Here is an 11,389-nt window from a genome sequence, read left to right as displayed (position 1 = left end):
ATTTCTTAATTGACCCATTAATTTTATGAGGCCCAATTTTCCTACTTACCCTACAACTCTCTCTCCTATAAATACCCATACATCCCCAAATTTTTCCCCACACTAAAGGTTAGTCCTATTTTCTCTTCTCTTTATTTTATTTTGTTATTTTCCTTTTATTTTTCTTTTTCCTTTATTTTTTTTTATTTTCCTTTTCTTTCTTCTTCTTCCCCCTTACGTAAATTGCTGCTGCCTTTGCTACCCATGCTTGCTGCCGATCGGAACCACCTACTGCCGGCCACTGGTCGCCGGCGACCACCCACCAGTCATCGGCAACTATAACCACCGCCACCCAACTTTCTTTCTTCCTTGTTTTACTTATTTAATTTGTATAATAATTATGAATTTGTTTTGGGTTTTGATTTTATAATATAAAGATTATATTTTTAGTATCAAATTATATTTTGATAGTATGAAGATTATAATTTCATATTATAATGTTGTTATTTATTTTTTAGATTTTATAAATTATAAACCTAGTGTAATTTATTTAAATTGGGATTTTAGGATTCTAATAATTAAATAATTTGGGGTTTTTGTTTCTATTCAATTTCTATTGATTAATTAAGCATAAAAACATGTTTTAAAGGAAGTTTTAAGGATTTTTAAACAAATTTATATTGCTGGAAATTTGTTTGGGTATTAATTCTTGATTATTGGTTGCTTTCTACGAATTGATTATTCCCTAGGAGACTTTTAAGTGATTAAAAGTGGCACAAATGATTGTTTACACGAGGTACGTACATGTCTACTTTGTTGTAAGTAGTATCATGTTTAGGTATCAAAAATAAAGAACTTAGTTTCATGTTTAGAAAACACTTGGATGGAAATTGTTTGGTTATACATTTAATTAATTCATGTGCTTATGTTTATGAGATATGTTTTGGTGAATTGATTACGTTTGAATGGAATTATGGACGCAAGCATGTTGAATTATATTGGATTAATTGATTGTATGGAATGTTGCTACAAGCATGTTTTTATTGGATTCGTTTGTTGACCATATTTTGATTATTGAATTGAAGGATTGGAATTAAATGGTTTAAGTGGAATGAATTTATTAATTATTTCACAAGGTTATTATTATTTTATTTATTGCTCAAGAATGACTTGTTAGTATGTTGAGTAAAAGTGGATTAAGTCGAAATAGTTAGGTGGGTTGACTATGTTCAACAATTTTGGATAATTTGGAGTTTAAAGGAACTAATGGTCAATTTGTGATGTGATCACCATTGTCCTAAATAAGATTAAAAGTGAATTGATGTATGATTGTTAGGTATGGTCTACTTGAATGAGTCGGCTATTAATTAAATTTGTAATCACGTAAAGTGAAACATGGATGAGCAATAAAATTCTGGAAAGTTTGCACTTGTAGAGTATTGACAATTATGGGTTGGGGTACACGGTGGTAGCCCATGGCTTTCCGAGGCTTGTTTGATCAACATGTCCTCTTTTCTTTTGGTATTTACAATTTTATTTTATAATGAAAGTTAGATGGAATCCTAGACTAACTTTGTGAGAATGAAGTCGCACTCATTCTTGAATCGCGCTAAACTTTTATTTTAAATGGTCAATTGGGACCAAAATGATTTGGTGGGTTGGACAACCTCGTCTATTGCTTACTCCAAATTAAATTAATCAAATTAAATATAAATAATCAAGTGTTTAGAATTGGTTAGTAAGTATGTTGAGTCAATTGAATTGTTTAAGTGTGGAGTCTTGATTAATGAATTCGTGTTGTATGTTTATTTACTTTGATTAATTGAGCATGTTGGGTCTTGTACGTTGTAACTTGTATGTACTCAGCTTTGTTGATTGCGTGCTTTTGTGTGTGTTACTTTTGGTCACGGCCTTCGCCTTTCAATGACCCTGTGATGATCTAATTGTTACACTTGTATTATTGAGGAGTAGTATTGAACATGTTAGCTTGAAGATGTGAAGTTCGCGGATTTGACATACGCATTGTCAAGGGATTGGTGTGATTGAGATCGAGTATCCGTTCTTTGTGTTGAACTTATTTATGTTTTACTATTTTAGTTATGTTTTGGGATTTTGAATATTGGTTTGGTTTTAATAAGGACCTTTATGGCTCCAATTTGTAAGCTTTGACTTATTGGTGTTCTAAATTATATTATTTTAAGATTTATGTTGGATTTTCGCTGCGATACTTTGATAAAGCTTACATTTTAACACATGGCGATAACATGCTAATGATTCTCCTCTATTTTATTTAAATTAAGTGGTTTGGAAAAGGGAGAATTATTGGGGTGTTACATATTAGATAAGTAAAAATCAGGTTAATTGAACACACCCTTAGAAGTGATAATGGCGATGAAATTAGGTGGAAAACCGCTACTTTTTCCCATTAACACCACTGTCGGTTTTAAGTTATAGTGAATTGAGAATTTTTAAAATGTAATTGTACTTTACGGTATTATAAAATTATAAATTGGATCTTGTTAACGAACGCCCCTGAGGCTTTTTAAAATACTAGTCAAAATGGTATTAATATTTTTTTTTGACTGGATTATTGTATTATTTTGGAAATGCATGTCAAAGCACACATCGATTGGTATAATCAACACTTATTTCAAGTTATGAAGTTAATATTTCTTCTTTTAGTTATCTTATCCTACACTTCGAACGTTCGTCAGTTTTTGCCTTATTCTACCTGTGTGTCATATATTTGCAACTTTTGCCAAAAATAAATACTACACATTATTTACAACTAAATTTTTTATTTTTTAGGTTGTCATTTCTCTCTATCTCTCTCCTTATCACATGCATTTCTACATATCTCACTCACAAACAAATTTTACCTAAGAGTTTATGCACCTGTCAAAGTTGAAAAAAAAAGTACGTAGTAAAAGGAAAGTAGTAAATTTTCGAGCATTATTTAGGAAAAACGATAAGAATCAATTTCTAAATTCAAAACAGAGCACTCTAAAAAAAGGTATTCCATAAATGATAAATCCACCCCTAAGAGCAATGCCAATGGTGAGCATTTTATTTGCTCATGGGCAAATTTGATGGGAAAATAAAATGCTCACCATTGTAGAAGGTGAGAAAATTTGATCAAGCCAAAAAAAGCCCATGGGCAAAATGAAATTTGCCCAAAGAGTGAGCATTTTCGTGTAGCTACAGTGAAGGAAGTGGGCCCCACAGCAGGTCAGACGCAATTAAAAAAATTTGGCTGGGCCCTTGAATTCTGAAGGAAGAGCGGATCAAAATTGAAAGGGAGAAGGAACAGAGGAAAAGGGAGGAACTTGACATTCATAAGATGAAAACCTGGTTTGATATGGTGAAAGCTATGAAGAATTCGCCTACGCCACTTGTTTCGGGGTTTTCTGATGTCCTGCGGGAGAGTTACAATTCCGAGACTGGAACCGGACGCCTGTACCTGCAAAATAACGGAGACTCCTGAGAGCTCCGCCTCCAACGGTCAAGTTAGTACCTGATTAAGGAGTAATTAATACGGAAATTAAAGTAATAAGATCTCTCTAGGTGAGAATGCTTAGTGTTGGTAATTTGCGTCGTTAGCGAGATTAGCCGGTTGTTGGTGTTCCGTAATAACTCTGTTCTTCTCTGTTTGATTTCTTGATTTCTCGATTGCTTAACTAATGAGGATTAATTAAGTATTTATAGCCTTGAGAAGCGTGCCACTCTCTAGGTTTAAGGTAAACCTAGGGCTGATCGGGCCTCTAGACTGGATTGGGCCTGGATGGCCGGTTTTCCCATTTGGCATGGGTGGACACGTGGCGTGCCTTGATTGGTCCGTAGAGGACGTATCTGTGATTGACACGTGGCAGGCTCCTATTGGCCTTCGTGAAGGACCCGTGGCGGAACCTGGTTGGTCCACTTGTCAGACGGTGATTGGTGGATAAAAATCCCCTAATCATTTGCCCCTCACAGGTGGCACGTGACTGGTCACGTGTCGCCTGTGACAGGTGTCGCACGGTGACAGGCGACGGCCTGCTACAGGTGTCACCTTGCAAACGGCCGAGAGATTTTCCCGCCCAAATTTTGAATTTGGAAGCGACCCTTCGCCTTCTCACTTTGCCTATAAAAGGAAGTGCTGACTTCGGTCATTTTCACATTTGAGAACTTTGCGAGAACATTCGGACCCCTAAACTTGCTCTGACATTTCGGACCTTTTCTGCCTACCGCCTGTTCTGACAAGCCGACTGCACCGGACTTCCAGGACTTCATCAACCGTCACTCGTTCAGGTAACTCAGTTCTCTTACTCTTAATTTTCTTTTTATTTTTTGAAATGGCACCACGGAAGCACACGACACGACCTAAGTTAGTGATCAGCCGGTCACCGGGGACGGCTGAATCTAGGACTAGGAGTGTCGCCTGCCCTTTTCTGGACCCATCTTTGCCCTTTATACAAAGTCCGACTGTATCTGTGTCTATGCAGAACGTGATGGCCAGAACGAAACAGACTGTTATGATATCAAACTCAGACGGCTCCTCCCAAAGAGTGCTCCTTAGTGAAACATCTGACCAGGCGCCAGATGTAGAATTGAAACGAGGCGACTGCCAAGCCGACAGTTCTGAGAGAGGGGCCAAGGTGGTCCCTTCCCATCTTACCGTTGACATGTCTAATTTTCCTCCTGCCCCTTCTAAGGGAGAGGAGGCGGGCCCCTCTGGGAGAGGGGAGGAGTCGTCCTCTTCGGACTCGTCAGAGGACGAGTCCGAGTCCAGCTCTTCTGGCCACAGTTCTCCTGGCTTAGAAGAAAGACATAGCCGCCTACAAGAGGCGAGACTTTCTCATGCAGTTGAGAAGGGGGACAATTGGGCGGAGCCGTCCGCCTCTTACAGAGAGGAAAACGCCCCCTACTACTGCATGGTACCCCGGGGCCGGATCGCAACCATGCAAGACAACGTGGCGAGCTTTATTGCCAACCACAGAATGGGCCCGGAATTTTTACTGTTCGTGCCGGATCCAGAAGACACTGTCGTCTGGCCGGCTGGTACCAGCTATGGTGACGGCTGCTTTGGCTGCTATGTGGCGGCCATCAAAGCTGGACTGCGCTTCCCATTACATCCGGCTGTTCAGCGGATTTTAGATGGGTATGATCTGGGGTTATGGCAGTTAGCCCCCAACTCTTGGGTAAACGTACTCGGCTATGTGGCCGGGTGCGAAATGTACGGGGTGGAGCCAAGCTTTGAGGCTTTCGCCCACATGAACTATCTCAGCCGGACCCCTAAGTCGGGAGGTACCGGCTGGTACCAATTAACAAGCCATAGGGGTTACCTCATGACGAGAGGTAAGGCGAACAAATGGAAGGATTGGCGGAACACCTTCCTTATCATTGAGGGTTCAGACACGGAGCTGAACCAACGTTTTAACAAGTGGAATAGGGATCCGCCTCTTCTCGCAGGCGGCCGCAGCATGCCGCCTGTTCCCCCAAAGGCTAAAAGAGAGATCCTTGACAGAGGACTCTTCAAAGTAGAGACTAGGGTGAACTCTACTTCAGGGGTACGAGAGCAAGAACCCCTAAACTGCGTCCCGAGCTTCAAGTGGCTCTATGACGAGTACTTTTTGGCCGCCTGTGGCCTCAGCAGTCGGTGCTCTAGAGGTAGCCGGCCTGACAAATACTCTGTTTTTCACGCCTTGTTTACTTAGGATTTTTACTAACTTTGCTGTTTATTTCTTGCAGCTGACGCCATGAGTAAAATAACAGCATCCAAGACTGCGGCGGCCATGTTGCGGGCCTCGCTCATGCAACAGTCTTATGCCGACTCCCCCAACAAGGGGGCACCCTTGGTAAGCTTCGAAAACTCTTCCTCTTTTAGTTATCTTATGCATATACTAACTCTTTTTGTTTTCAGTCTGGCACTCCAAGGGCTTCTTCCTCGTAACAGCCGGACCCCAAGGCCCGGAGGACGACTGTTGCAAGCTCTCCTGGGTCTTCCAGGAAAACAGTGGCGGCTGAGAAGCAGCCGGCCACTTCTTCTAAAACCCCGGCGGGGCCGCCTAGAAGTAGGGACAATCACTTGTAAAAACTCACTTGCTTCCTTCTTGACTAGGTCTAACTTGTTTTTTTTCTTTCGCTTAATGCAGCCGGCCCTCAGGGGCTTGACTTGGTTGAGGTAGCCAAGTCCATGGTTAAAGTAGTTCCTCCATCTGACAGGGAGGCGGTCAGGGGTGCCGGCACCCTTGACCTTGATGGGATTTCAGGGGTCCTTGCTGAGGTATACTTAGCATATTTTTGAGCTTTTGAGTTCCAGGACGCCTGTTATCTTTTTTGTTTGGAAACTGACGCCTGTTTTTCTTTGTACTTAGGCCCTGCTCCGAGTCAACAGCCTTCGCAAGCCGATTGATCGGAAAAACAAAGAGGTAAAGGCCGCAAAAGCTATGGCCGCCTCCAGCTGTGATAAGGCAATGTTTCAAATTGCCCAAAATGAAGTACTGACCATTGATCTTCTTTATTATCAGGCGCAGGCTACCGCCGCTGTTCGGGCTCAGTTAGAGGCGGCCCAAAAGAAGGTTGACGAGCTGGAGGCGACCGTCACAAACCTTAAGGCCGAGCTGAAACCTCTTCGCCAAAAAATGCACTCTTACGAAGCCATGGAGAAATCTTTGGCCAACGTAAAAGAACGCCTGGTGAACCAAGAGAAGAGTCTTACCCAAGAGCTCTCGGAAAAGGCCGAGCAAGAGAAGAAAGAGCTCGTCCGGGAGATGGTGGAAGACTCCGCTCAAATCCAGCGCATGACCTGGGAACGACTGTTCCCCAGTGCCGACTTTGCCTCATGGGAAAGAACGTACCGCCAGTGTTCGGAAACATATAATCAACAGATCCTGGCGGCTGCTGAAGAAGAGGCGTTGGGAGATGCGTTGGAGGAGGAAGAGCCGGTTGTGGCGCTTGTGCCACTTGGGGGTAAGGCATCAAAAGAGGGTGCAGCTAAAGCCGAGTCCAGCAAGAAGAGTGCTGACCAGGCGGCAGCTGCTGATACTGAACTGCCCCCTTCTTAAGCTTTAAGTATTTTTTCCACGGCCTGCGTGCCGTTTGCTTTGTAATTACCCGGCCAGGGGGCCGGGGTTTTGAATATTCTGCTGGTCTTTAATGACCGGCTCATTTTTAATCAAATTTTTGTTTTGGTTCAAATTTGTCTAAGTATTCCATATCTAATATCCCTTTGTTCACTAGACCGACTGTTGTGTATGGCCGAACGTTAAGACAGGTACAAATAGTAAGTATGCCGCCTATGCCCCTGGACGACTGGTGGTCTGTTTCCAGGGTAGATGATCAGTCGGCCATTTATTCAATCGGTATTCGAACTATTTATTCAATTGGTCTGACCAAGTAAATAGTATTTCCTAGTTGCCAAGGAATTAAGTAGGATAACGAGCGGCGGGTGCCGGTTGTTTCCCTTTATTGCCTACGTTGGCTTTTAACTCGTAATTTGTTAACCTAGCAAGAGTATTGGTTGAGAGCCCTTGTTTATTAAAAACAGGTGGACGACTCATACCTTTTAGGCTCCATACTAAGTTTAAGTGACTATTAAGTTAACATAGGAGTTACTTAGTCTTCGTCACAATCTAGATTGAGTAGTAGAGGTACCAGGCGGCGTAGGCCGGCTAGACCCCTTGATTCGCCAATGTTTGTTGGCTATTAACTCAATAGGTTACCTAGTAGGAATAGGGGTTTGAGTGCCCTTGTTTGTTTGAAACAGGCGGACGACTCAAACTTTTTAGGTTTTATACCAAATTTGAAGGAGTGACTATGAGTTAACGTTGGAGTTACTCAGTCGCCGTCACTTTTGTTTGAGAAGTAGAGGTGCCAGGCGGCGTAGGCCGGCTAGACCCCTTGATTCGCCAATGTTTGTTGGCTATTAACTCAATAGGTACCCCCTGCATTTATCCCAAGTAATACAGGCGGTCATCTGACTCAGATGTCAACTGCTACCACTGGTTTGGTTAGTGATAAGAGTTATCCTTGTCTCAAAAACGGCTACGTGGTTGCCCTTGGGGACAGTCGTATAGGTGCCGTGTAATTAGTTTATAGAACAATGTTCCACCCAAAAGGGAGCTGCTCTCTGCGACGAATTTCATCCGGAGGGATGCCGTCGGACGCCTGCTATGATGTTGGGACAGGTCGAATTAGTTTTGTAGATTTGATCAGTTGGCTTGGCGCCTGGTCTGATCATTCGGCCGGTGGCCTTGGTAAGTTCTTGGTGAACGTAGGTGCTAAATAAAAGAAGGGTAGCCGCCTGTTAGGCACAGGGTCGGCCAGGCCCTAATCTTTTTAGCTAAGTATTGTGAGTAAAATACTCAATGGAGAGTAGCCGACTGTAAAGTTTCAGACGGCATGCCCCTCTGAAAGTAGAGTGAAAAACTCAATGGAGAGTAGCCGACTGTAAGGGTACAGACGGCATGCCCCTCTAAAGATGGAGTGAAAAACTCAATGGAGAGTAGCCAACTGTAAAGGTACAGACGGCATGCCCCTCTGAAGATAGAGTGAACAACTCAATGGAGAGTAGCCGACTGTAAAGGTACAGACGGCATGCCCCTCGTAATACAAAATTAAATAGTAAGTGCAAACTTTATTAAGTAGCTCTTTACTTTACATCTCTCAGAAGAAATATTTTTTAAGGTTATCTACATTCCAAGTTCGAGGCAACGGTTGTCCGTCTGGTGTTTCCAGACGGTAGGTACCGTCCCTGACTTCCTCATAGATTCGGTAGGGTCCTTCCCAGTTGGGAGTTAGTTTGCCAGACTCATTAGCCCTACCTACTGCTTCCATTTTTCTAAGTACAAAGTCCCCTACTTTGAGTGGACGCATGTGTACTTTTTTGTTGTATGATCTAGTCATTCTCAGGCGATAGATCTCATGGCGCAAAACAGCATTGCCCCTCTTTTCAGGAAGTGAGTCTAATGTCAGGCGCATGGCTTCCCAGTTTGCCTCTTCGTTATACAGCATTACTCGAAGAGTCGGCTCGTAGTGTTCTATTGGAAGAACAGCTTCTGCACCATAAGTTAGGAGGAATGGAGTTTCTCCAGTCGCCCCTTTTTCAGTCGTCCTAATGGCCCAGAGAACATGTGGTAGTTCATCCGCCCATAGGCCGCCTGCTCGTTCAATCTTTTTCTTGAGACCGTCTGAGATGATTTTATTAAAGGCTTCTACCTGACCGTTTGCTTGTGGACGACCGACAGACGCAAAGTAATGTGCAATTCCTTGGTCTCCCAACCAGCTTTTGAGAACAGGCGTCTCAAATTGGGGACCATTATCAAAAACCATAGACATGGGAACCCCGAACCGAGTGATGACGTTTTTCCAAATGAATGAAATTACATCTTTCGTCTTGATTCCCTTTACAGCCTCCGCCTCTACCCATTTAGTGAAGTAGTCAACGGCAACAAGTATATACCTTCTGCCGCCTGTAGCAGGCGTATATGGACCCAGAATGTCCATGCCCCACTTAGCAAACGGTAGTGGGCTGTGAATGGTAGTAAGGTCAGTAGCCGGACGGTGAATTAATTTGCCAAACCTTTGGCACTTGTCACATTTTTTCACCATCTCCATTGCATCTGCTTCCAAAGTAGGCCAAAAGTAGCTCTGCCGCCTTGCCCTTTGAGCAAGCATCCTACCACCTATATGGGAAGCACAGAAACCAGAGTGAAGATCATCTAGTATCTCTCGTCCCTTTTCAGGAGTAACACACTTTAAGAAGGGTTGAAGGTACCCCCTCTTGTGAAGTTCTCCCTGTATCATCTCAAAACAAGAGGCTCGTTTTTTCAGTGTTGCCGCTTGTTGAGGATCATCCAGCAGTGTACCGTTTGTCAAATATGCCCTGATTGAATCCATCCAGGTTGAGCTTCTGTCTAGGATTCCAATAGGGTTTTCCTCGATGCTTCTCTTCTCCATTACTTCCCAAAAAACAGTTCGAGGAGTATCGGAGGAGGCGGATGATGCTAATTTTGACAGTGCATCTGCCTGGTTGTTTTCTGATCTCGGCACTTGGATTAGATGGAAATCCTCAAGGGAGCCGACTGCTTGTCGGACCGCCTGTAAATACTTGATCATGGCCGGATGGGTTGCTTCGTATTCGCCATTGTACTGACTCACTATCAATTGTGAATCAGAACAGGCGTCTATTTTTCTTACCCCTGCCGCCTTGCACATGCGGATCCCGGCTAGTAAAGCTTCATATTCTGCCTCATTGTTTGAAGCCTGAAAACTGAAGCGTAGAGCATACTCGAACCTGTCGCCTTCTGGAGATTGACATACGATGCCTGCTCCACAACCATTTGAAGTAGAGCTTCCGTCCACATATACCTTCCAGACTTGGTCTGGAACTTGAGAGTCAGGAGGACGAGTCATCTCTACAATAAAGTCAGCAAAGGCTTGCCCCTTCACTGCTTTTCTAGGCTCGAAAGTAACTACGAGGCTCTGTATTTCTATGGCCCATTTGATCATTCGTCCTGACGACTCCATGATGGTAAGGGGCCGCTTGATTGGTTGGTCGGTATACACGACGACTGCATGTGCCAAAAAGTAGGGCTTCAATTTTTTAACAGCCATGAAGAGTGCAAGACCAAATTTCTCCACTAGGGGATACCTCAACTCGGCATTTTTCAGTACGTGACTGACAAAGTAGACCGGGAGCTGACAGCCGTCCCTTTCAGCAAGGAGCACAACGCTTAACGCATGATCAGAGACGACCAGGTACATGTAGAGATCTTCTTTGGGCAAAGGGCTGACCAGCCTCGGCAAGGAATGCAAGTGAACCTTTAATTTCTGGAAGGCGGCCTCAGCATCCGGCCCCCATTCGAACCTTGCCTTTTTCTTAATTGCCTGGAAAAAGTATAGGCATTTGTCGCCTGATCGGCTTAGGAATCTCCCCAAGGCCGCCAGACAACCTGTTAACTTCTGAACCTCTCGGATGGTACGAGGCGACTGCATGTCAATGACCGCCTGCACCTTCTCAGGGTTCGCCTCTATTCCTCTCTGATTGATAAGGAATCCGAGAAATTTCCCAGACTCAACTCCAAATACACATTTCTTGGGATTGAGCATGACATGGTGCCGCCTGAGTGTGGCGAAAGTTTCTCGGAGGTCCGCCAGATGATCTTTCTGAAGTTTAGTCTTGACAATCATATCATCAATATATGCCTCCACGTTTCTCCCAATCTGATCAAAGAACACTGTGTTTATCATTCGTTGGAAGGTAGCCGGGGCATTCTTAAGACCAAACGGCATGACCGTGTAACAGTATAATCCCTGATCAGTGACGAAGGCCGTCTTCTCCTGATCTTTCTTCCATAAAGGAATTTGATGGAAACCAGAATAGGCGTCCATGAAACTCATCAAGGCATGGCCGGCTGTTGAGTCGACCAGG

The sequence above is a fragment of the Chenopodium quinoa genome, unplaced genomic scaffold (genome assembly GCF_001683475.1).
Source record: "Chenopodium quinoa cultivar QQ74 unplaced genomic scaffold, ASM168347v1, whole genome shotgun sequence".
Taxonomy (NCBI): Eukaryota; Viridiplantae; Streptophyta; class Magnoliopsida; order Caryophyllales; family Amaranthaceae; genus Chenopodium; species Chenopodium quinoa.
This window is presented reverse-complemented; position numbering follows the sequence as displayed.